The sequence below is a fragment of the Muscardinus avellanarius genome (assembly GCF_963383645.1).
Source record: "Muscardinus avellanarius genome assembly, chromosome: 2".
In the NCBI taxonomy this organism is placed as follows: Eukaryota; Metazoa; Chordata; class Mammalia; order Rodentia; family Gliridae; genus Muscardinus; species Muscardinus avellanarius.
The window spans coordinates 54,107,396-54,135,183 of NC_137787.1; the positions used below are offsets into that span (position 1 = coordinate 54,107,396).

The following is a 27,788-nucleotide window of genomic DNA, read 5'->3' on the forward strand; positions in this document are numbered from 1 at the left end:
ACAAAAATTAGGATAGTAAACAGGTTTCTTGAACTAATATAACCAAGTCATGTTTGATAAATAATTGCTATTCTAAGAGATGATTTGTAAGGTAATCAAAGTGATTATCTACCAAATAAGTTAGATGAATTCCAAACATATAAAAAGTACTTTGTATACATGTGGTATCACAAATGAGTATAAATGAGCAACAGTGTTCCCAAACCCTGAGCAAACTATTTGAATAAATAACATGTATGAAGGGGAAATTGTATGTTTTGCTATAAAATGGTAAATCAGTATACAAATGCTTAACTTGGCTTGAAATAAAATGTGACAAGCATGAACATCATCTAAAAGCCAGAACATTATCTTAAGCCCACATAATATTTCTTAATCAAAAGTAACAAAGTTCCTTATTTAAGTTATGATCTGTAGTAAGATATTACCAACATCTAGATATAATACATTTCATAGAATACTTTTCCTTTTGCTGGGCGTGGTGGCGCACGCTTGTAATTCCTGCGCTTGGGAGGCAGAGACAGGAGGTTCGAAGCCAGCCACGCACACTGGCTTAGAAGACCCTGTTTCCAAATAAAAATGTAAAAAATAGGTCTGGGAGTGTAGCCTGGAGGTAGAAGGGCTTCCAGGAACCCCAGTACCACACACACAAAAAAAGAATACTTTTCCTTTTACTCATGTTTCTTCTCCGACTGCTTGTATGAATAAAAATATATACCTAAATCTAAAAATTAAGATCACATTAAAATTTATTGCTAAAATGGAATGACATCTAAAATACAGTAACAAGGTAGTTGATATGTTTTAAAGACTTATTCCCAGAAATTTTTGGTAATATCTAAATGCAAATTAATACCTTGATTCTCACTGCAGAGTATACGGATCTATATTACATGCTTAATATTAAACTAGGGCACTTGAGCGATACAAAAATAAAAAAAAATCATAGCCTTTTCTCTAGTTGGGGAGATAAAGCTAACTCCTATTAATTTGTGACACATTATCTGTATTTTTCTTAATGGTTGAGAAGACTCATATCTGCCATTTGTTGGGAATTTTATATTTGGTTTTCAATTAAATCTGCACAAACCTTGTAAAGTGGTATTGCCATTGACATCTTGGATAGCAGCCAACTGACCACTCAAGGCTGGATAACTCCATCAAATTATGCTAGCATTGGACTATGGAGTGGACTTTTAAATACTGTGCTCTTTCTTTTATATTAACCTTCCTTCTAAGTAACTCTGATATGAACTTTGACAAAGGGAAGGATTTGGTTGGGAAGAGGGATAGGATAGGTGTCTTATACTTGAATTTCATCAGGGAGTCTAATTGAGGGAGGTGCATTGGGAGGGGACTGTGGAAGCTTAGGGAATATCTGTTGCCTCTCAGGAGAGTAGGTTCTTGGCCTAAATTCTTTTTGTCAGACTATTAGCACACAGTGATCAGTTCTGATTTTTAAAAAAAATAATCAAAATTAAAATTTTGATTTTAGAATGTTAGCAAATAAAGCAGATCTTTTAAAGTCACCAATCCGGTCAACACTGTGAAGAACAAGTAAACCTGTGTAACAGTTTGTTAAAATTTAAGCTTTGGCTGTGCCGCCAAAGGCTAAGAACAATGCGAAAAGTGCCACCAATAGGACTTAGGTGTTGAACTTCCTGTACAGGATAAGTAAGCGAGTGCCAAATGGATTCTCTGGCACTGGAAGCAGCCCTCCCTTGCCTATAGCGAATGGGCATTGAAGGGAAGTATTTTAGAACTTACTTGGAGAGAGATGTCAGTGTTCTTTCCCAATTCCTATGGAAAAATCAAAAGATAAGAGACTATGACTGGAGCTGCCTTTCTCTGTTAGGAGAGAGAAGCATCATTAGACTTGTGGTCAAAATCAGAGATATGTGCTTTCCTGCAGGCCCAGTGGACCCTTAGAATGGAGTCAGCCTGGGAAAATTTGAAAGAAGATCCTGCTGGGCGTGGAGGCCCATGCCTGTAATCCCAGTCCCTAAGAGGCTGAGACAGGGGAATTACAGGTTTGAGAGGAGCCTCTGCAAATTAGCAAGATTCAGCAACCTAGCAAGACTCCATTTCAAAGCAGAAAATGAAAAAGGCTGGGGTTGGGTATAGCTCAAAGATAGGACACCCCTAGGTTCAACCCCTACTAACACACACACACACACACACACACACACACACACACACACACACACTCAGAGGACCACAGAGGTAAGGGCTCCAAAAATCCCATGGGAAGGAAAACCCCTACCAGAAAACAAGTTAGCCTTTAGAAGGGATCAACAAAGGAAACCAACTGTTCCTGTTATAGAAAATAAAATTGTGCCATTTCCCATAATTCTTTCCGTTGGGGCCTAGTAAGTTAAAAAGTTGGAGAAAATGGAAATTCTAAACTGAAGCAGGTCTGAGTTTGGAAGTGGGAGAGTAGGCTGAAAAATACATACCTCACTTTGAAAAAATTTGGAGCTCTGATTATTATGCTAGATGCTGGTCATTTTAAATTCTGAAATAAGATTAGTTCTGTGCCTGAAAAAGACAAGTGGGAGCTGAATTTTACCCACTGGCCGAAACAAAGAAATTCAGAGGGTAGTTGTAGAGGCACAATGAGGAAAAGAATAAAAGATTCCTTACAGCCTCCAGTATGTTTCTTAAATACTTTACAGATGTATAAGCCAAAGGTATGGATTCTACCATTTGTGGATTCTCTGGGGTAGGAGGTGCTGGTGGGGGTCACTAGGTGAAGAAAGTGTAATCAATAAGTAAAAAAAGAGGTAAAGCTTTCTGTATGAATGGTCAGTATTTTTTGTCTTTCTTTGTTTTGTAGAATCCAAATGACCTTGTAAGTCCTTTATTATACATTTTGATGAATAAATAAAATTGATGATGTGAATGCTTTTAAATGTGTAGATAATGTGGGGTGACCTTAACTTAGGAGATAACCCAGTAAAGACTACTTATCTTCCTTCAAATGGTAATACATGATGTAGTTGAAGTCAATTGGTTACTTCTGATTCAGAAAATACAGATAAAAAAGAAAAAGATACAAAACATTTATATTGCCTTCTATGGATAAGAACTATTACAAATCTGAAAGTAGAGCTAGTCTGGGGCTAGAGGTGCAAGCAAGAAGTATATGGGTTATTGCATTTGATTTTGGTTCAAGGCTAAATTATTGAAAGAGAATTTGTCTCTTTTTCTGCCTTTATTTAAAAAGTAGCATCATATAAATCACACTATTTTATATACTTAATTACACAGATACTAATGTTTTTATTATCAATGCATTTAAATAAAGACCCAAAGCATACATTAGCATACATGTTTGTGAATCTAATTTATTTCATTAGAATAAGCATCTGGAAATTGAGTTACTGGATCAGATAGATCATTGACACCTCTCTTCTCTACTTCTCTCTCTCTCTCTCTCTCTCTCTCTCTCTCTCTCTCTCTCTCTCTGTCTCTCTTTGTGTCTCTCTCTCTCTCTCTCAGTATGGGGGATTGAACCCAGGGTGTTCTACCACTGAGTTACACCCCTTTTCCAAGCCTTTATAATTTTTTTTTCTCTCTTGAAACATGGTCTCATTAAGTTACCACATGCTGGCCTCAAACTTGTGACCTTCCTGGTCAGCCTCCCAAGTATTGGGCTTGTAGACATGTATCACCGCACATAGCTGAGCATTGACATTAAAAAATATATATATTGACTTGCTAGTGTAGAGTCTTTTTGAGCTCTTTGTATGTTCTGGATATTAGCCCTCTATCAGAATGGTGGCTGGTAAAGATCTTCTCTCATTCTTAGGTTTCCTCTTTAGGTTCTTGGTGGTTTCCTTTGATGAGAAGAAACTTTTTAGTTTAATGCCATTCCACTTGTGAATTCTTGCTTTACTTTCCTGCGCTTTGGAGGTCTTGTTGAGAAAGCTTTTGCCTATATATTGGAGTGTTGAGCCTATGCCCTCCTCTAATAACTTCACAGTCTCTGGTCTAATTTCTAAGTCTTTGATCCATCTTGAGTTGATTCCTGTGCATGGTGAGAGGTAAGGATTTACCTTTCTACAAATGGATAGCCAGTTCTCCCAGCACCATTTGTTGAAAAGGCTGTCTTTTCTCCAGCATATGAGTTTGGCCCCTTTGTTAAGATTAATTGACTATGGGTGTGTGGGTTTGTTTTTGTATTCTGTTCCACTGGTCTGTATGCCTGTTGTTGTACCAATACCATGCTGTTTTTACTATTGCTCTATAGCAAAACAAATAACCCAATCAAGAAATGGGCAACTGAACTGAATAGACACCTCAAAAAAGAAGAGATGGAAATGGTCAATAGATACATGAAAAGATGTTCTACATCATTAGCCATCAGGGAGATGCAAATCAAAACTCTGCTAAGATTCCATATAACCCCAATCAGAGTGGCAAGCATAAAGATATCAAATAACAAATACAAATGCTGGTGAGGATGTGGGGAAAGGAACTCTTTTACACTGTTGGTGGGAGTGCAAACTAGTTCAGCCGCTATGGAGATCGGTGTGGAGATTCCTTAGAAAATTGGGAATAGATCTACCATATGATCTAGCTCTACCACTCCTGTGTATTTTTACAAAGGGGTTGAAATCAGAGAACTACAGTAACATATGCAACACCTATGTTCATACCAGCACAATTCATAACCAAAATATGGAACTAATTTAGGTCTCCATCAACAGATGAATGGATTGTATTCATTTGTTCATTCATTCATTCATTCATTCATTCATGGGAAATACACACAATGGAATTCTATTCAGCTATAATGAAGAATAAAATCATACCGCTCACAAGAAGTTGGACCGATCTGGAGAGCATTATGTTAAGTGAGATCAGCCAAGCACAGAAAGAGAAGGGATGTATGTTTTCTCTAATATGCCCAAACTAGGGAGCATTGGGGGTACCAGAGGGACTCCAGATAATGGAGGGGAAACCTCAGCAAAGTAGAATGGAAGGACAGGGGAGGAAGAAGGCTGAGGTTGATTAATGGAGGAGCTACATCCAAATATATGTGAAAGTATGAATATAGCATGGTTAACTTGGACACTCATTGTTGGGAGGGGGGAAGGGGAATGGGGGAAGAAGAGGGCACCAAGAAGAGTCTAAATATATACCATTTACAATATGTTACACATATAAATAAAAATTTAAAAAATATACTGAAATTGTTTCCCAGAATTTTTATACTAGTTTCTTACATCTTAACCAGATTGAAGCAGTATCTTTTGACATTTGACAGCTTGATAGGTAAAACCTGAAATTATATTGCTATTTGATTTACTCATCAGTGAGCTTAACTTTATTTTGTAGGTTTGCCAGTGAGTTGTTCTTATACAATTCTTCAGCTTAATAGTTATATAATAATTTATTCATCTTGTTTCATTTCTATCAGACATTGTATTGTTTTCTGTATTGACTTTTATAAATATCTAGGCAAAATGTTCATATCTTTTGATTGCCTCTTTTAATTATACATATTAGGATTATTTGGTTTAAGGATAGGAATATTTTAACATTTCTGATACCTGTTGCCAGTAGATACGGCAAATGAAGGAAACAATGAACACAATCACAAATAGTATACATATCTACCAATCTTACCATAATTTAAAAATGCATATTTCAAATTTTACTTTAAGAAGACTTTTCATATATCTTTATTACTAGCATTTTTTTCTTATGAACTTGCCAGTTGATTTCTTTAAAACGTAGTGATAGGTACCAGCGGTAGGTGCATGTGTGCAAAACATTGGTGTCTGACATTTGTTTTTATTATATCTTTGCTGCTGTATTTTCACAATATGTTATGTTTTAAATGGCAGCATGGAGTTTATTGTACTGTTCATTGTTTCTGGGAAATTACATATTTTTCCTTTGGGCAAATTTCTAGAAGTAAGCATGCTGAGTTAAGTCTAAATTTCAAGTGACCAGCTTTCCAGTCACTGCCTCCTATTTTCCAGCCCGCTCCTTTTAGTATGTCCAACGGGTTCCTACCATGCCAGGAACTTCATTTAATTATCCTCTTACATTTGTCTCTCATCCCCCTCCATCCGTCTCGTGCGCTCATGTTCCCCCGAAAGCTTAAATCCAGTGGTGCTTCGTTGTGCCCTTTGTGTGCACACTCACGAACCTCTCCTGTCCCGCTCATAATACACTTCTGGGAAAATCCTGCTCTGGTTAAATCCCACTCTTGATCATTTCACGCTTGCATTTGTGTGGCCGATTGTGACTTGAGATGAATGCATCACCGTACTGACTGCTCTTACCAGTACATGCATGACCAGAAAACAAAAGTACACCCTAATTATTGCCCACAAAGCCTCTGCACTCCCTGTGGTGAAGAGCAATTGCTCTGAGGTTCCTCCTGTGTCCTCAGGCTCGGGTGGCTCCCTCCTCCTGGCTTCCTCCTTCACTGAGCATATGAGTGACTAAGAAGAGTCCTCTCCGGCCAGGTCTAAATCCCCGCTTGTCTCTCCCCACACAGCCTCTGGCTTCCTCTGTCACTGAATGAACCCTCAGTGCTCTGGTCTCCGGCCATGCCCTACTCATGTACTAAGATATACTGGCACTCAAGAACATCATTCCAACAATTGTGCCTACTTTAATTTGTATTTTCCCTCCCCAGCATATATAATTCTGATGAGCAGATAATGTACTATAGTATTTTCCAGTTAGAAGACTAAAAGTGGTGTAACCTATATCACTTTCCAGCTAAGTCCAATTTCCTCTTTACAGTAAAACTTATTTTTGGCACTGAGGCTGAAACCCAGGGGCATTCTACCTTTGAGCTATACCCTCAGCCCTGTTTTTTTTTTTTTTATCCTTTATTTTGAAGTAGGGTCTCACTAAGTTGCAGAGAGCCTTACTGAGTAGCTGAGGTTGGCCTCGACCAAGTACTGGAATTACAGTCGCACACCACCACGCCTGGCTCTACAGTAAAACTTCTTAAAAGTGTTGTCCCCACTCATTGTTTCCACCTGCTCTTTTTCCATTTGCCCTCAGATCAACTCTATTCATTTTTAGATCTCCTTTTCCTCACAAAACTGCTGCCGTTGAAATCGCGGATGGCGTCCACGTTACCAGATTGAATGTTCCTTTCCCCATCTTCACCTCTCTTGGCTCGTCACAGTATTTGGTGCATGATTCCTTTTTGACGAGTTTTCTCAGCTGCTCTCAGAATAACGCTCTCTTAGTTCCTCACCTACCTTATTGGCTACGCCATCTCAGTTTTCTTTGAGGAGTTCTCCTTACTTTCTAACATCTGAAATTTGGAATGTTCCATGACTCAGTTCTCAGAGTGGTTGTCTTCTCCATCTGTGCCCCATACGATAACATCCAAAGTCACTGTGTTGTATTCCATGAATCCAGCAAATTTATCTCTCCCACCTGGACCTCTCTCGATTTCAGAACTCACAGTTTACAGTATCTCTTATTGCTCATACTTAACACTTAAAAAATGAAACTTATTCTCCCCCTTTAGTCTCTCTCTAAAACTGCCTCTTCCTGCAGGCTTCTGCATCTAGGACAGCGGCAGCTCCATTCTGTGATTGTCTTAGATCAGAAGCTTCCGGAGGCTGTAGGGTCATCCTTGACTTCTTTTACCCACAACCACATCCAATTGACCAGGAAATCCTGAAGAATCTACCTTCACAATATATCTAGAATTCAACCACTTCTCACCACCTCTGATGCAGTCTCCCTAGTTTAAATCCTTATCATCTCTCACCAGGAATTCTCCCACCCACTGTGGCCTGGTACTGTCTCCTTGCTTCCACTCTGGAATCTGTGCCCTTCTTTACAAAGAGCCAGTGATCCTGAAGAAAGAAAGAAAGAAAGAAAGAAAGAAAGAAAGAAAGAAAGAAAGAAAGAGAAAAAAGAAAGAAAGGAAGAAAGAAAGAAAGAGAGAGAGAGAAAGAAAGAGAGAGAGAGAAAGAAAGAGAGAGAGAAAGAAAGAAAGAAAGGAGAGAAAGAAAGAAAGAGTCACTTCTCTGCTGAGGAACTTTCATTGGCTCTTTAACTCAGAGTAAAATCAAGTCTGTGCAGTGGAGCATGCTCATAAGATCGGCTACTTGGGAGGCTGAGCTAGACAATCGCAGGTTGGAAGCCAGCCTTATCAATTTACCAAGAACCTGTTTTTAAATAAAAAAATAAAAAATAAAAAAGGGCTGGGGAGTGTATCTCAGTGGGAAAGTGTCCCAGAGTTACATCCAGTACCCTCCACCTCCCAAAGAAGAATGGTCTTAATCTTTATGATTTGTACCTCCTCTTCCATCTTTTTGACTTTATGGCTCTTTTCCACCCAGCCCTAGCCCCATTGGCTTCCTCAGGCCTTCAGTCTTTGCCCTGCCTGGTGCACCCTTGCGGGAGACATATACATGGTGCACCTCTCCACTTTCTTTAGGCTCTTCTCAAATGCCACCTCTTAGAAAGGCTGTCTTTGACCATGGTGTTTAAAATAACTCATCAAATATCACTTTGTAGCTCTTTATGTCAATTTTTTTGTAGCACTTCTCATCTTCTGACATTCTACTTTCTAGTCTATATTCCACTAGAAGATAAACTTCAAAAGAGCAAGCTCCTTAGTTTTGATCCAATCATGCTGTCTCTATGGGGCTTGGATCATGCCTGCAAACTATCTGACATCAATTTTTGCTAAATGAATGAATGGATTATGCATTCAACTTGCTGAAAATATTATCAAATTATGTTATATAACTTCTGTGAAAGCCAGTTTAATTGTACACTGATAGCATTATTATTATTATTATTATTATTATTATTATTAGGAATTGAACCCAGTGGTATTCTACTTTTGAGCTGCATCCCCAACCCTGTGTTATTTTTAAATTCTAAGCAGGTTCTCACTATGTTGCTAAGAGTCTAAGTTGCGGAGGCTGGTCTTGTGTCTGCAATCCTCCTGTCTCAGTTTTCAAGTCCTGATATGACAAGTATGTGCCACCATGCCCACTGTTATATTATTTTTAATTTTTGCTTATTTACTGGGGAGATAAAGTTAAATATTTTTAATTATTTATGTATTATCCTTTTCATCTTTGTATCTCATGTATTTATGATTCTGAAGAGCTGACTTTGTATAAGTATATAGTGGATAAATATGAAGTTATCATTGTTTTAGTAATAGTGTGATGTTAACTTATTAATTGAATGGGTTAGCACAGTAGCCTAAATAGAAACTAGTAAACCCTAACCCTTTGGGGAGATAACAGATAACAAATCACATTTGCAAAGAAAGATGGAAGCTGAACTTCTATTGTATTATTTCCTTGTTTCATCTATAGTCTCTTAGTTATCCAGTTTATTTATGATCAGATATTTATTTTTCTCTTGAGTCAATGTATTCAAAAGGTCATAGTTGTGAAGAATTCACGGTAGCATTTGGCAAATTAAATATCGACAAAGGACAAGATGGAATTTATATTCCAAGGCTATAGTCATCATGACTGAACCAAACTGGTCCATTGTATTTAATATCGATGGATTGGAGATGTAATAAGTTATAACATGACTTATTAAAACAGAAAACTTACGAAACTGCTAGTGAGAAATTTTCAGAAAAAAATAAGGGTTAATAACTGTGACTACATGAATTAGGTAAACCAAAATTACATGTGTTCTATTAAACTTACCAGTTTTTGTCTAATATTTTAAGCCACTCTGATAAGCTTAATTATGAGAAGAGAAAACTACAAATGGTTGTGTGTTCAGATCTCAACACATGAATGGAATAATTATTTGCTTTCTTCTGACATTAATTTAATGAAATCCTTTTGAACATTTTATATACAAGCCTTTCTGCTACAGGATATCTTTCATTATAACCTTTCTTAGGAAGCTAGTTTTAAATAAAAGCTTTTTGTTTAATAATGACAGCTTCAAACAGCTTTATTAAGGTATAATTTACATATCATAAAATCCATTCATTTAAAATATATAATTCAGCGATTTTTGGTAAATTCATAGGATTATGCAACCTTCACCATGATCTATCTCTAGCACATTTCTACTGCTTCCGAAAGCTTCCTTTGCATCAATCTGTATGCTTGGCCCACTCCCCATCCTTGGCCACCACCATTGCCCAACCCTAGGCAAATGATGATCCTCCTTCTGTCTCTTATAGAGTTGCTTTTTTTTTTTTAAATTTTACACAAATGAAATTATGGAAAACATAGTTTTAATTTTTTTGTATTGCATACTCATAAATTGGTTCCTTTTGATTGCTGAAGGGTATTCAATTTTATGGATATGTCACATTTATTTATTTATTCACCAGATGATGGACAGGTTTTGGCCATTATAAATAATGCTGCTATGAACATCCATGTATAGGACTTTATGTGAGCATATGTTTTGAGTCAATTCCTAGGAGTACAGTTTTAGATGCAAGGGAAAATATAGGTGTAATCCTATAATAATTTTTTATTTATATATATTTTATTGGTGCATTATAGTCTCACATCATAATGTATATCATGTTGACAATGGCATCTATTCACACAGTACTTGGTGCTCTCCCTCCCCCTGCCTCTGCAATTCCCTCTTTCCCAATACCAAGCGTCCAAGTTAACAATGTTATATTCACATGTATACACATAGTAGCAGGTAGCATTTCCATTAATGAACCTCAGTCGTTTTCCTCTCCTGCCCTTCCTCCCTGGCTCCACTCAGGATCTGCTGGAGTCCCTCTGGTATAGCAAATACTCCCTAGCTCCAGCATATTAGAGAACTCCCAAAGTGGCTATCAGCTTCATCTTCTCAGCAGCAGTGTATGAAGGTCCTGGCTTTTTCTCACTAGCACATGTAACATGACAACTTTTAAAACTGGAATCATTCTAGGGCATATGTAATCGTACCATAGCATGGTTTTAATTTGCATTTTTCTAACTACTGATGGTGAATAACATTTTTAATGTACTTTAAAAAATATAGTTTATATAGCTTCTTGTGAGAGAGTATCTCTTCTCTTTTAAAATGAGTTAACTTCTTATTTTGGGCAAGCTATATCTTCAGCCCCCAAAATATGAATTTTAAGAGTTTTTCAAAAATATATTTTGGTTGCAAGTCCTTAATTTGACATATGATTCACAAATATTTTTGTAAAGTTCTATCATTTGTCTTTCACTTTCTTAATAGCATCTTTTGTTTGCAGGTGTTTTAATTTAATGAAGTTTAATTTGACATTTTTCTCTTATAGATTTTCTTAAATGGCTCTTGGTGCTCTCATATTTCATTAATTCAAGGTAGAAAGATTTTCATTTATTTTCTACTGTGAGTTCATATAATCTTAACTCTTACACGTAGGCCTACAATTCCGTTTGAATTAGTTTTTGTATATAGGTGGAGGTGAGGATCTATGTTCATACTTTTTCATATGGGTGTCTAATTGTCCTGGCAACATTACTAAAAGTATCAAATTCTTATTGGCACTTTTCTTAAAATAAACTGTTAAAATGTCAGAATTTAGTTCTGGTCTTTTAATTTTGTTTCATTTTTCTAAATATTAATTTACACCAATACTAATTGTCTTGATTATTGTAGACTTATAATGAGTTTGAAATTATATACCATAAGTGCTTCTATTTTGATAGTTAAAAATTGTTTTGATAATTCTAAATCCCTACTAATTACATATTTAATTTTGAATCAGATTTCTAACTGTTACAAAAAAAAAAACTGGTAGGACTTAGGTAGGTATACCACTGTTTATATAGCTCTATTCCAGGGAATTGCCATGTTAACACTAGTTATTCTTTAATTCATGAACATGAAATGTTCAGGGTTTTAAAATTTCTATCTTTCAGACTGTGCTTGGTGCCCCCCCCCCCGACTTCCCCTTTCCCTCCTCCGAACAATGAGCATCCAGGTTGACCACGCTATATTTACACTTATACACACATTTGAATATAGCTCCTCCATTAATCAACCTCAGCCTTCTTCCTCTCCTACCCTTTCATTCTAGCTTTGCTGAGGTTTCCCCTCAAGTATCTGGAGTACCTCTAATATTCCTAAAACTCCCTAGTTTGGGCATATTAGAGAAAACATATGTCCCTTCTCTTTCTGTGCTTGGCTGATCCACATTAAAAAAATATATATACCTCATTCATTTTATCTGATATTGCTGGCTAGAACTTGCCAAAAATTATTCTGTAATATTGACAAAAGGGCTATCTTTACCCTAGTCTTGTCATTAGAAAAACAATTCCATTTTTAGACAACTAAACAAAATATTAAATAAAAATATTTAAAAAGTAAAAAAAGTAAATTTCCTATGTAAAATATAAAAAGTAAATTTCTATCTTTAATTTCTCCTTTTATCATTTTAAATATACACATCTTACATGTCTTTTATCACATTAGTCTCTGAGTATTGTGTTTGTTTTGATATTTTGATTGGAATTTGTTTCATCATTCTCATTTTTGAAGTATTAGCACCTATTATATGAAAACATGATTGAATTTTTTTTATTGACCATGTATTTTTTTTTTTTTTTTTTTTTTTTTTTGGTGGTACTGGGGTTCCTGGAATCCCTTCTACCTCCAGGCTACACTCCCAGACCTATTTTTACATTTTATTTGGAAACAGGGTCTCCTAAGCCAGTGCGCGCGGCTGGCTTCGAACCTGAGCGATCCTCCTGTCTCTGCCTCCCAAGCGCGGGGATTACAAGCGTGAGCCACCACGCCCGGTGACCATGTGTCCTTTTAACTTGCTAAATTTGCCCATTAGCTTTTAGCAGGTTTTTCTTCCATATATTTTTAAAAGAATTTTTCTATCTACAGAATGATGTAATGTTGAATAAAGGCAGTTTTACTTCTTGCTTTCTGATCTGTATGCCTGTAATTGCTGTTATTTGCCTTATTTGGGCGGGTCCTTCAACGTGGTGGTGAATGGGAGTGACGTGGGCAGACACCCTGGCTTCGGGTCTGTCCTAGGTGGAGACCGCTCAGTGCTTCTCTTAGATGGCCTTTAAGTTTTTACGATTCCTTTCTATTCTTTCTTTGTTGAACATTTTTTCACCATGAATATGTATTAGTTTTGTCATATGCTTTTTCTGCATTTATTGGGATGATGATTATGCTTTTTGTTCTTTGTTCAATTAATGTGGTATATTGTACTAGTTTCCATATTTTAAGCCAATCTTCATGCCTGGCCTAAATCCCACTTGGTTGTGTTGCAGAGTCATTTTGTGTATTGTTATATTTGGATTGTTACTATTTTGTTAAGATTGTGTATGTGTATTTGTATGTGTTCAAGAGGAATATTGTTTTCCTGTAATGTCTTTGTCTAGGTTTAACTTTACAAAATTAGTTGGGAAGTATTTCCCCACCTCTATTTGATAGAAGAGTTTGTGCAATTTTAGTATCACTCTCTTTTTAAAAATATTAAATTGGAATTCACTAGGGAAGGCATCTGGACCTGGAATTTCCTTCACAGGAATATTCTGAAGTAATAATTTGATTTCTTTACTCATTATAGATACATTTTTATTTTCAATTTCTTCAGGAGTCAGTTATATCTTTTATGAACTTGTCCATTTCACATAAGTTGTCTAATGTTTTGATATAGAGTTGACCAAAATATACCTTTATAGTCCTTTTAATTTCTGAATGACTGGTAATGATGTTCAATATTTAATTCTCAATTCTGGCAGTTTATGTCCTTTACTTCTTGGTTAGCCTTACTAAAAGTATAATAATTTTGTTGACCTTTTCAAAGAGACAAATTTTGGCTTCATTTAGTTTTCTATATTGTTTTGTGTTTTTTATATAATATGTTTCTGGATCTTTATTATGTTCTTCTCTACTTGCTTAGCACTTAATTTGCTTTTCTTTTTCTAGGCAGATAAGTGGAAGCCCAGATTCTTTATTTGAAGCTTTAAAAAAAATCATATTGGCACTGAAACTACATATTTTCTTTTAAAGTATTTTTAGATGCATCACATATATTGTATGCTGATTTTAATTTTTAAGTTCATAATATATTCTAATTTTATTGTAATTACACATTCACCTTTTTTCTTATTTTTTGACTAAATAGTTAAAATTGAGATAAGGTCTTTGGAACTAACTTTTTCTCAGTGCTAATATATTATTTGATTTGATTTTTCAGTGCTTAGCTGACAAGTATATCTATCTATCTATCTATCTATCTATCTATCCATATATATAAAAGGATATATATTAGAATAAATATATATTAGGATTTATATATAAAAGGATATATAAATATATTTTATATACTAGGATTAACATATAAGGATATATATTAACTAATATATTAGGAATAATATATGTATATATTAGGATTAATATATGTTAATATATTAATATATCACATACTTATATACATATATATGTATAGCCAGGCATGGTGGCGCACGCTTGTAATCCCCATGCTTGGGAGGCTGAGACAGGAGGATCGCACAGGTTCGAAGCCAGCCTCAGCTACTTAGTGAGGCTCTCAGCAACTTAGTGAGACCCTGTTTCCAAATAAAATATAAAAATAGGTCTGGGAGTATAGCCCGGAAGTAGAAAGCCTCTGGTTCCACCCCCAGTACCACCAAAAAGTAATAATAAAAATAATAATAAAATAAAATAAATAAAAATATATATTAAAACCTAAGGTTTGCTTACAATTGGTATTTTAGCTCCCTACAGTTATTATTAGAGTGATTTCATTTTGTCATTGTTCTTAGTTTGTCCATTTGCCAGACTCTTACTACAGAATTAAAAGTATATAGATGGCTGATAAGAAAATGTAGCGACTGTCAATTGTATGTTCCTCTAAGTAGGTAGTGAAGGTATGAAAAAAAGTATTTCCTAGATTTAGAAACTTCAAGGTAGAATGGAATCTGGTGTCTTCAGGTCTGTAGTTGAGCTAGAAATGCACAGTTGAACATCTCAGGTACCCAACCTCTGCTGGAATGCCTCTACTCGTGAGAAGCTCACTAGTTGTCTGATGGAGTACAACCTATATTTAGGATAGCTCTAATATTTGAGTACCAAGTGTGAAATGAAGTAGATTAACAAGATGAATGCCTCCCAGATGCTAGGAATGTATTTTATTCTAGCATTAGGAAAAAAAGAAAGAGTTTCTATTAACTCAAAAGAGTAAAGACTGATTTGAACATCATAAAGAATCAAGATGTAAGATATATGCCAAATATATACATAATATATTTACTATTTTCTTTTTCTGTTTTCTTTTTTTGTGTGTGTGGTACTGGGGTTTGAGCCCAGGCTCATTCTACCTCTGAGCTATTTCTCCAGCCCTATTTTATTTCTATTCTGAAACAGGGTCTTGCAAGGTTGAGGAGAGTCTCATTATTTGCTGAGGTTGTCCTCGAACCTGCGATCCTCCTGCCTCAGCCTCCCAAATACTACAACTACAGGCATGCACCACCACTCCTGGCTTATAATTACTTTTTATCATAAATTATTTATACTTTATCATGTGCTCAAAAATATTTTAAGAGCTGGGTGTGGTGGCATAGGCTTGTGATCCCAGTACTTGGGAGGCTGAGACAGAAGGATCGCAAGTTTGCAGCCAGCCTCAGCAACCTAGTGAGACCCTGTCTCAAAATAAAGATTAAAACAGGGCTTGGGGTGTAGCTCAGAAGTAGAATCCACCTGGGTTCAATCCCCAGTACCACAATTTTTTAAAACTAATATAGAATATAACTGAAATATTATGCGTATTTATATTTTCTTTTAATTTTTTTATATTCTTTAATGTTGGGCCAATCTGTACACATGCATTTTCATACTTTGAGACCAGAGCTAAATTAGTCATGTGTCTTAAGCTAGCCTGCCTTTCTTTCTTTCTTTCTTTCTTTCTTTCTTTCTTTCTTTCTTTCTTTCTTTCTTTCTCTCTCTTTCTCTCTCTCTCTCTCCTCCCTTTCTTTCTTTCTTTCTTTCTTTCTTTCTTTCTTTCTTTCTTTCTTTCTTTCTTTCTTTCTGCATGTCTTCCTTTCTCTTTTTCCTTCTTATGAAGAAGAGGGTAAAATTATGACTGTGAGATTGACAGTAATGATTCTGTCAATCCGGAGTTGAATTAGAGCTTTCACATTTTGATATAACTTGCAATGCCCAAATTTATCTAAGAACTGTTGATTGCCAGCATGTGAGCTGTCAACATAACTACCTTTCGGGTGAACTTTCAAGTGGGAGTAAATATAATGACAGGTATGTTGCTTTCTGCACCCTTAAGATTGCAAAAATGCTGATTTTAAAATAAAAGTGAAGTTCACTTTTCATGATTTGAATTTGTCTAAGAGAATTTTAACTTTTCCAATACAGACTGTACTATAAATATGATCTGAAAGAATTTCTATTCCTTGGCTAATACTGATGTTTTTTCATGTACTTAAAGCTTTCATCCTTTCTCTTCACTTATAACTGAATGTGATCAGTGGGAGATAATATATATGTGTGGTTTCAGTAACTTCAAGTTAAAGGAAAACATCATCAATCATATGTATTGTGTTCTGGAGCAAGATCGTGATTATTTTCCATTATAAAACAATCCAACAGGACAAGAGTCATTTGTCAGACACTGTGACATGATAATTTTAGTGTGGAGGAAATGATATGGTAGTCAAGTAAACCGAGGCCAATTCAAAAGGGCTAGTAGCCTTTTAAAAATGATGAGCTAACTGTATTTTCTGTGGTTTTGGGGATTGAACCCAGGAGCATTCTAGGAAGATACACCCCCAACACTTTTATTTTATTTTATTTTATTTCATTTTATTTTTTGTTTTGAAACAGGGTCTTGCTAGGTCTCTTTAAGTTGCCGAGGCTGGTCTTGAACCTGCCTTTCTCCTGTCTCAGCCTCCCAAGTACTGAGATTAAAGGCATGGGCCACCACACCTGGCTGAGGAGCTAAATTTATAACCCCTGCATTTCTTGCATAATAGGAAATTTGAAATGTTCATTGTATTAGCCTCCAAATGGGTACTGACCAACCTTTTCATACTAAGATAAAAGGTCATGCTTGTCAAAGAATTCCACAAAATTTTCCAGGCAGCTGAACAAATGCACTGGAAATAAAGTCCACACATGATCAGTCCAGATATCAATTTGATTTTTATGTTGTGAGTTTTTCAGTCCTAATTTGGTTTTGGCTAACAAGTATTTTCAGGGATAAATGACCTAGAGAAATGCAGGAGATCTAGGGGCACCCCTGAAGTGGGAGTGGTTTACACGTGGCCTGTACATTTTGTTTTTCGGTTGTCTGCCCATGTCATGTACTGTTAGTCCATTACGGCATACTCTCCACGGATGCTGGGTACCGTCCTCAGCTCAGTGCTCCAGGAACCCACTGCCTACCTGTCAAAATTAGAAGGCACTTGGTTTTCTTATGTGACAGAAATGGCAAGCTCAGTGCTTTACTCCAAAGAGAAACCTAATGGATATTGTTTCCTAAATGAATGGAACAAGGTGGTCTCAAATTGATAGTATTTTCTGAGTGTTTTGTGAATTGTAGCAAATATGGAGAGATATTTATGGATTTTCAAAATTCTAGTCAAAAGAAATTTAATTCTGAATGGGTCCAGTTCATATTGGTTTGAGCCCCTTCTCTTTGAGATGAGTGTCAGCTCTGTCTAGGTTGCTGTCTCAGCTCCCCTCCATGGGAAAGCAAAGCCCTCCTTTGTCACGACAAGAATATGAATCAGGCTTTTGCAACAAAACCTCACCTTTCTTCTGACTCATGTGGTATCTAGAGAATGAAGATTGCCCTGTCCTCCTCCAAGGAGACAAATCACCTGAATGACACTTTTTTTTTTTCGGGTCTGGGGATGAAACCCAGGAGCATTTGACCTCAGAGCTACAAACCCTGCCCTAGTTTTTATGTTTTATTTTGAAACAGGGTCTCACTAAGTTGTGGAGAGCCTCACTAAGTAGCTAAGGCTGTCCACGATCTTCTGTCTCTGCCTCCCGAATGTGGAGGGCCTCACTAAGTAGCTGAGGCTGTTTGCAAACTGCGATCCTCCTGTTATCAGCCTCCCAAAGGCTGGGATTACAAGCGTGCGCCACCACGCCCAGCTGAATGACATTTTTGAACTATGCCCTAAGCTTCTGTCAAAGAATGGAAGGGCTCTAGATTTTTAAGTCCTGAGTGAGTCTGCCCAGTTTAAACTAACTATGCAATCCTTGGCTTTTTCGGCTTTAGCTTTCCAAACTGTAAAATGGACTTTACTCTCTACTTCTAAGATTTATTTTGTGACATGAAATTAAATATTTGAAAGTGTTGTACAGTTTTAAACCAATGTCATTTAGTTTTAAGCCTTGCATATGTGTTTTTGAGACCAGGCACTTAGAAGTATAAGCTAGATGACATGGGTGTTGAAAATATTGTCTTTGAAGCCAAACACATCAGGATTCACATCTCAATTTCTCCATCTCCTATATGACTCAGGGCATATTCCTTGACCTGTCTAAGCCTCATCTCTTGATCTCTCTAGAGGAAAATGTACTGTTATGAGAATTAAGTTGTTAAGTGTTTAAAGTAGCTGGCATGGTCACTAGAGACCAGTAAACAGTTAATAGCAGCTATTACAATCAAATAAATACTGGATTTAGTGAAATTTTAATCCAAGACATGGCTACTCCTCTACAGTTTCCTCATTTCCTTCTTTCTCTGTTTCTATGTACTGAAGATTGAGTCCTGGGGCATTCTACTTCTGAGTCACACCTCCAACCTTATTTTATTTTTTTATTTTAAAATAAGGTAGACGGTCTCATTAATTGCTGAGACTAGCTTCAAACTGTGATCCTCCTGTCTCAACCTCCCAAGTACTGGGCTTACAGATGTGCACCGCCATGCTCTACAGTTTTCTTTACCCTCCACATAAGGGAGATCATCAGAAAGCTAGATATATGAATTATTTTGCATTATCCTACAGTCCAGTTACTGCTGCATAATTTCAACATTGTAAATATTGGCTTTTTATTGATGTTTTTCTGAGGACATGGACAGAAATGAATGCCTCTGGATTATTATGCTGTTTGTTTTTTTATTCCATTTGGCATGGAATTTAACTCATGTAACTTAAGATTTTAAGTATTAGAAACAAGCCTCTTTCATCTGATTTACTGGTATAGCTCCTTTCATTACATAAAAAGAGCTTTGTATAAGGCATAGCATCCTCCTCATTATTTTGGCTGGCAGGAAGTACAGAGCTGCTTTCTTTTTTTTTGCCACAAAAGCTTTAGCTCTATTAATAATTAAAACTTCTTTAAATAGTTATTACTTCCTGATAATTTTTATTATTGGCCTTTGACCCTCTCATTTTTATGTTAATATGCTCTAGTCCTGTATATTTACTTTTTGGTAAACTAGTCCAAGTCCCTCCCCTTCCCTTTTTTTTTTTTTTTTTTTTTTTCAGTACTGGGGATGAAACCCAGGGGCATTCTGTCTTGAACTACACCCGCAGCCCTATTTTTTATTCTTTATTTTGAAGCAAGTCTCACTGAGTTTCCAGGGGCCTCACTAAGTAGCTGAGGCTCACCGTGAACCTCGATCCTTTTGTCTCAGTCTCCCAAATGCTGGGATTACAAGCATGGGCCACCACACCTTGAGCACACACATGGGCTCAAGTCCCTTTTTAAATAAATGAATAACTCTAAGTTAGAAAACTAAAAAATATAACTTACTTAAATCAGATAAGCTTTGATTTATCTTTGCTATCCTGTAATATTTTGAATTAATTTTATTAAATCAAAGTTAAGTTTGAAACTCAAATAAAATGGACTAGTTGACAAAGCGTTGTGCTATATATTAATCAAAATAATATGTGCTTTATGAAATCAAATTCTAAAATGGTAGCACTAATTAAAATATAATTTATGCTAATTAACAGATAACCAGCCAGTGTAGAACTTACATATTTATTATTGTGATATTTCATCTTAAAAAGAATATTGGCCAAAATGCTAAAGGAGCCCTTTCAATATTCTTTCAATGCTTCTTATTGAGCTAATGGGTGAAATTTAAATCTTTGTTATTTTGGAGTAAAATAAAAAAATTGTTTTATTTTTCTATAATCATAAAATGAGCCATGTTTTTAAAATTAGCACTTTGCCTCTTCAAAACTTTTAATGTTGTGTGTGTGTGTGTTACTGGGAATTAAACCCAGAGACATTCTACCTCTGAGCTACACCCCCAGACCGATTTTATTTCTTATTTGGAAACAAGGTCTTACTAGGTTACTGAGAGTCTTACTAAACTGCTGAGGCTGTCCCTGAACCTGTGATCCTCCTTTCTCAGCCTCCTAAGTACTATGATTACAAGGTGCACCACTATGCCCAGCTTCTGTTATCATAAGGGCAAAAACAAATGAACAGAAATAGCATCATATAGTTTAGTGGGGTTTTTTGGTAAGTGTTTTTTTGGTAAGTGTTTTTAGTGTAAAGGATTTTAAAAAAGGCTTTTTTTCTATTTACAATAATTTTGCTGAGTATATAGCCTGATGAAACAGATAAAATAGTCTTGATTAATGAAGTCTAAGAGAGTGCTTCCTGAACCTCATTAAAAGAAAGAAAGTTTAAAAATGTGGACCTCCTGTTTCAAACTCCCAAATACTGGAATTACAGGCATGTGCCACCATGCCTAGCCTCAACAATTTAGCAAGGTCCTTAGCAGCTTAGTGAGACCCTGTCCAAATAAAAAATAAAATAAAGCTGGAGGTGTAGCTTAGAGGTTGAATGTCTTGGGTTCAATCCTCACAACCACAAAAGAAAGAAAGAAAGAAAGAAAGAAAGAAAGAAAGAAAGAAAGAAAGAAAGAAAGAGCTTGAGAAAAAGATCTGGTGCGTCAGAGAAGCGTTTACTTTGTGGCGCTTAATGATAGAAGAAATTATTTACATCTATTTTCTAAGAGATCACAGTCACAAACAAATGCAACCCTAACTTTCCCAGAATATATTAGTAATACATACTGTCAAGGTGATAATGAAAATGAGGAAGCTTGAAGTTCTAGCCCTCTGGAGCTGCTAGATCACAAATCCCTCCTCTGTTAGCACATTCCTTCTGAGTGAGATCCACTGCGTAAACACCAGGCCTGATTCACAGGGGATAGGAGAGTTGGAAGGCTCAGGTAGCTAGTGCACTCCTCTCTCCCTAACCTGCACCCATGAGGAGTACTTATGAACACTGTCATGCCATGGCCTCAGTCAGCATCTGTTGCTGCTGTTTCAGCTGGCACTGCCCCCCCATCTTGATATTGCAGATGTTGAAGCTTTCCTGTCTTGAAATACATTCTTGTCACACTTCTTGAAGAGAAGAAAGACTCTAGCTTCTTATTTAGCTCCACACGATGTCTAAATTTCAGTTTTTCTTTTCAAGAGGAACAGAGTTGTCCTTGAGGCTGGAGAAGCTACCTAAAGGGGACCACAGGAAAAGGCACCTAACAGTGCTGTGTAAGAGCTATCCCACAATGACACAATGATGCACGGCACAGCAGCACTGATTCTTCTCTCAGAGTCTCCTATTTCTTTTCAGACAAACCCTAGAGGCATTTATCTTCCTTTTTAAGAGAGTTTTAATATTTGTACACATGAGCCCAGTGGTCCACATCATCATCTTTTTCCCTTTAGAGATTCTGTATTGTCTTCATGTAAGTAGGACTTTGAACATCATCTTGAGCAATTGAGATTTCCTATTCCTCTTCTCCATTTTCATTATTTTTTTGAGTCAACCAAGGAGTCCCATTGGAATATATGTAAATATAATTGCCTTTCTATTCTGTAGTTTCTTTTTTCTGTCTTATTGAAGAAAAGTAGATAATTTATACAACCTCTCTATGTCATCAAGGGAACTAACCTAATAAAGCATCTACCATGAGCACAAAATAATCTTATTTAATTCTCAAAAGATCCTTAAAATTAGGAAGGCACATTTTACTGTAAAATAAAGTAAGGTTCAGAGAGCTAAAGTAGCATGCTCAAGGGTACATATCCAAATATGACTGAAGTCAAGGTTCAATTCTAGTGTATTTTGGTGGACTCCCTGCCTCCGATCCAAAGCCCATCCCCTGATCACAGCAAAAGGAGCCTTTGACCTTCTCCAACAAATTTCCTTATCATCCCTTTAGCAATCCACCAGCATGCCTTGCTGCTGGAATTACACTGGAGGCATCTCTATTGGTTTTTTCTTTTGATAAACTTGTACTCCGGATACTTTTCCTCATTCATAAATGGCCTTTTCCCCCCCTTGGTATTGGGGTGTGAGCTCAGAGGTATTCTATTTTCGGGTCATACTTCCAGCTCTTTTTCAGTTTTGAAACAGGGTCTTCCTAATTGCCAAGGGTCTTGCTAAGTAGTTGGCCTTGAATCTGTGGTCCTACTGTCTCAGCCTCCCAAGTACTGTGATTACAGGTATGCACCACCATGCCTGCATACAAAGGGTTTTCTTAACTGAAGTGTAAGTAAAGTTTTCATCTGAAAATACTTAAAGCCAAGTAAATATTTACTATATATATGCTTATTTTTCATCTAACACAAAGTAGGTATATAGCACATACACAGTAAACAAATATATTAAGTTTAATTTTTATGGTTTTAAGTTTTAGTATTGGGGAAGCTTAGGGGTCTGGATTTTAAAGATATGTTTTCATACTTAAACCTATCATACTAAAACCCTCTCATTTCTTAGTGGATTTTAAAATAAAGTTTTAGAGAAGAGTGCCTCTCAAAACTCTTTTTGCCACCACAGTGCTGAGCCATTGAGTTTCTTGTTGACATTCACTGAAGAGTTGGAACACTGAATAGTGTGATAATTTCTTTCCTGTTAGAAAAAGTTTTCAAAAAAATTCTTTAAAAAAGAAGCAATGTTAACAACTTAAACATTTTTCTTCCCAGAATGCAGTATAATAAAATAGTGAGCAGTGCACAGCATCTTAGTGTACAAAAGGAGTTGGGCTGGCAGATTCTAGAGACCACTGAGTACACATTTACCTTACCTTCCATCCTACACTCAAAGACTAGTCTCATTTTAGCTCATATTTGAAATAGTATAATTTAGGTATAAAGGGAGCTCTTTGTTTTGCTTTATTTTATCCTGTGATAGCAGCCAATAAACAGACTATATATATATAGTCCTCGGGATTTATTGTGAGAGTAGATAAGAACAATTCTATGGTAGGTATAAGAGAAACTTCTTGTTCATATTTTCTCATCTGCCTGATATATATTACTTTTGTGATATGTTATTTCTTTCATTAAATGAATGTCTATTAAAATATATCTCTTTATAATTTTTAAGTGGTCAAAGCCATGTGACTGGATTGCAGATGTTGGTTATGGAGAAGAACACTGGTGCACTGGAAGTAAATGTATCGGTCTGTAGAACAAGATGACTTACCCATTTCCACTTGGAAAATTTAGTTCACTAAATTATGAAGCTTGTCATTTGCCTATCCTCTGTTTTTTAGATAAGTGTATATAATTTTAACTATTTGAAATGTTATTCCACCTACATGCACCACTCAAGTACAAAAATCACTTAGAACACAGACAAGGTAATTCATGAAAAACAAATTACTGTATCAAAATAGTCATAGTATCTCTGTAAAAATGTGAAGTCAAATGTCATCTCCCACCGGATTGAAATGAATGTGCCATGTACAAAGACTTTTATTCTAAGTGCTCTATAACACAATAGAGAGTCTCTTCATTCTGCAAATATATCCATTTATATTACCTACTTGCAGTTCTATGAACGGTGTCTACTGACTCCTGCATGTTCTCCTGCTTCAACAGGGCAACTCCAAATTCTCAAGGCCTCACTTTATCAAAATCTGCTTCCTAAAGTTTTCTTGTTTTGGAAGACTGGGTTAGGAGCCTTCACTGTGGCTTCATAGTATACTGGATTTAACAACATCACAGTGTTTATCGTATCGTAATTGAAGAATTTTTCTTGAAACAGGTTCTCACTAAGTTGCTGAAAGTTTTGCTAAATTGCTGAGGCTGGATTCAAGTTTGTGATTCTCCTGCCACACTATATTATTTTTTATATATAATGCTAACTTTGAGTTGCTAAGATTTTTTTTAAAATTATGTTTATTATTCAAAATGGCGACTGAGGGACACAGCACCTCTCAGTAGCTGAAGTAAATAAAGTTTAAATACTGAGAAAGCAGTGTCTAAATCAACAAAACAAATACATACCAGGAACCAAAACACATCCTGTACCTCGGCGGAACCCTGAACTTGAACAAGAAGAACAAAGATCGGACACGGGACCTGCTGCAGATACAATCTGACCGCGGACCAGAACGCTGAGCCGCGGGCTGCTTTGGCAGCTGTCCAAGGAGCTGCCTGCCCGATATTTCCACGGCAAGATAATCCGGGAATAAAAACGGACTTAGGACCGCATCCTAAGCAGCGAGCAGCACCCTCCAGAACTCTGTCTGCCCACCAGCGACCGGATCACATCGGCACAGAGACTCACACGGATTCCTGCACCAAGACAGGTACCTGAGGGCGCCCTAGTAACTGGGGTCCTAGCGTGTGCGGAGTCGCAGTCTCAAACCCCCACCACGGGCTCAAGCCTCAGAGCACTCTCCTCGCGCATCCTGCCTGTCCCCTACTAGTAATCAGCGCCTGTACACTGCCCTCCTAAATTGGAGCCTGCTTCTGTGGCTAACCCCTGCCACCTTGCCAGAGCCTACCCTCCAGGCTGCAAAAGCACTGGGAGACCCGGAAATCTCCTTGGGGCACCCCCAGCCTCTACGTCCCGCGGGACGCAGAGACCATTGCTGGACACCGCACACTGGACCCTTGAGCACCTACCCTGCACCCCTGGCCCACCGCGGGGTATTCCCAACCTCCTGGTAGCCAGATGCTTAGTTCTAAGTGAGAACACAGCTCAATACACCTTGGAAGAACATACCAGCAGCAATAGACAGCTGCACCCACTCTCACTAGGGTCCAGTATTAACAGGGCATCCAGCCTGCACTCTTGGAATAGGCAGAGCTCTGGCAGTAAGTGTGGCCACCCAGGAACCAGCATTCATTTGCCCAGGGCACATCTTGGGACCACACCTGGCTAGCCCAGCTGGAATTTCCAGAGACACAAGAAAATCCATCGGGCCACAAAATCTGCTCAGGACCTCAGGGGGAAGTGCCAATTACACTTTAGTCACTCTCCACCCCTGCTGTAGGGAAGCACAGGCTGGAGGCGAGGGTGGTGAGTGCAGATGTGCTGACCACAGGTTAGAATTTCGCAGAATCTGTGAACTGTACAGAATCAAATAACAGTGAAACCAGACACCCGGACACATAAACCTAAAGCAGCTAAAGGAGAAAAAGGTGTCCAAACACCCAGAGTGACTTAAGAAGATAAAAATAGAGTACAAAGAAAACTAAGAGACATTGGACGGTATCCTGAAAGCTACCAAGCAATCAGATACACACATATTATATGGACCTGACCCCATATGCGTAAATAAGTAGGACTGTTTGTTTTACTTTTAATGTGGATGTTATGTTTTCTTTTGCTTTTAAAGTGCTTTTGTTTTAGTATGGTTATTGCTGTTTTCTTTTTTTTCTTTTTCTTTCTTCTTTTAAGCCAAACTTCTCTTACTTTAACTTGTTGTTTTATATATATATACATTGGATAGTTTGCCTTATTTCTTTATTTCACACGGCTACTAGTTCCTTTTATTTTATTCCTCTTCCTTTTTCCTCTTTCTTCCCTTTTCCTTCCTTTTCTTTCATTCTCCTCCTTTGATTGGTTTACCTTCCTTTTTCTTGGATTACATAATAGTCTTGGTATCTTGAGCGGATTCTTTTTTTTTTTTTTTTTTTTTTTTTTTTTATGTCTGCCTGCTCCTACCAGCATCCCTATTTACAAACCTTCCCACACTAACCTACATACATTTCTCCCCCAAAACTTTTCCCCATAATATACCTCATGGTTTAAAACTCAAAGTATTTTTTATATCCATAACTACTCTACTAACAACAAGAGTCCTAGTAGTTAACTCTCTCTCATTCATAGCAAGTTATTACTTTATCATACTTAAAGTCCTTCTCAACCTAACATATCCTCCACCTAATCTGACTCCTTTACCCATCACCCCAGCTCCTCCCACATCACCCACTTTCAACACTGGAAAGGCTCTGCTGACTGGCCGATACTCCTAAACTCCTAATATTAAGATTTGACTAAACACATTACTCACGAACGATGGGTAGAAATCAGAAAAACAGGACAGAGAACACTATAAATATGAGAACCAGGAGTTATGAAGAGACAGCAGAAATCACGAATACTGACCTACTAGAAATGCAAGAAGGGGAGTTCAGAATCTTGTTGTTCAATATGATGAAAGGTTTTAAAACAAGTATAGAGGAGGTTAAAGGTGAAATAGAAACACTAAAAAAGAATCAGAAAGAGGTCTGGAATGAAATGAAAGAGGCAATAAGTGAAATGAAGACAGCAATAGAAAGAAACTCTGGAAGATTAGATGAAATGGAAACAGAATATCAATATTAGAAGACAGTACATCCCAAACCGAAAACACAGTCAGCGATATACAGAAATCTTTACAGCAACAAAACCTAAACATCCAGCAATTATGGGATAATATGAAGCGCCCTAATTTACGGATAATAGGCATTGAGGAAGGGATAGAGGTACAGACCAAGGGCATATGTAATATCTTCAAGGAAATAATCTCAGAGAATTTTCCAAATATGGAAAGAGACTTGAATCTTCAAGTACAGGAGGCATACAGAACTCCACTGAGACAGGACCAAAGAAAAACCACTCCACGCCACATAATAACCAAATTGACCAGCATAGAGGCCAAGGAAGGAATCTTAAAAGCAGTGAGAACAAAAGGACAGGTGACATATAGAGGCAAAACAATAAGAATCACCCCAGACTATACAACCCAGGTCAGGAATGCTAGGAGAGACTGGTATGACGTGATTCAGACCCTGGAAGAACATAACTTCCAGCCCAAATTAATCTACCCAGCAAAACTACTATTCAAGATCAATGGGGAAGTCAAAGTCTTTCAGGATAAACAGAATCTCAAAAAATTCATGAATTCAAAGCCAACACTAGAGAAAATTCTTAAAGAAATAAATCATAAGGAAGAAAAAAGAAGCAGACTCCAGAATCAGAGAAGCGAGGAAGTTAATAAGTGGGCCATTTAAGTAAAGAAGAAAGATCACAACACCCAAGAGTAGACAGAACACAAAATGGCAGAAAACAAAAAGCATATTTCAATAATATCACTTAATGTCAAAGGACTTAACTCACCAATCAAAAGACATAGACTGGCAATGTGGATTAGGAAACATAATCCAAACATATGCTGTCTGCAAGAAACTCACCTCACAGCCAAAGACATTCACAGGTTGAAGGTGAAAGGATGGAAAAAGATATACCATGCCACCAGTGACCGAAAAAGAGCAGGGGTAGCAACCCTGATATCCAACAAAACAGACTTTAAAATAAAACACATCAAAAGAGACAAATCAGGGCACTTCCTTTTATTAAAAGGAACAATACACCAAGAAGATATAATGATAGTAAATATTTATGCCCCAAATGTGGGTGCAACCACATTCGTAAAACAAACCCTTCTGGACATAAGATCCCAAGTAGACCCAAATACAATAATTCTGGGAGACTTTAATACGCCTCTCACACCACTGGATCGATCTTCGAGGCAAAAGATGAGTAAAGATGCTCTAGAACTAAAGGAAACCATAAACCAAATGGAC

At 37.0% G+C, this 27,788-nt stretch overlaps 1 protein-coding gene across 1 annotated transcript in view; it reads left to right on the forward strand.

Annotated features, from left to right (window-relative positions):
• The window catches only part of PDE1A (phosphodiesterase 1A), a gene marked incomplete at its 3' end in the record, with an annotated part of 343,986 nt that overhangs the window by 26,754 nt on the left and 289,444 nt on the right, over nt 1-27,788 (forward strand). The gene's annotated exons all lie outside the window — the stretch shown is intronic.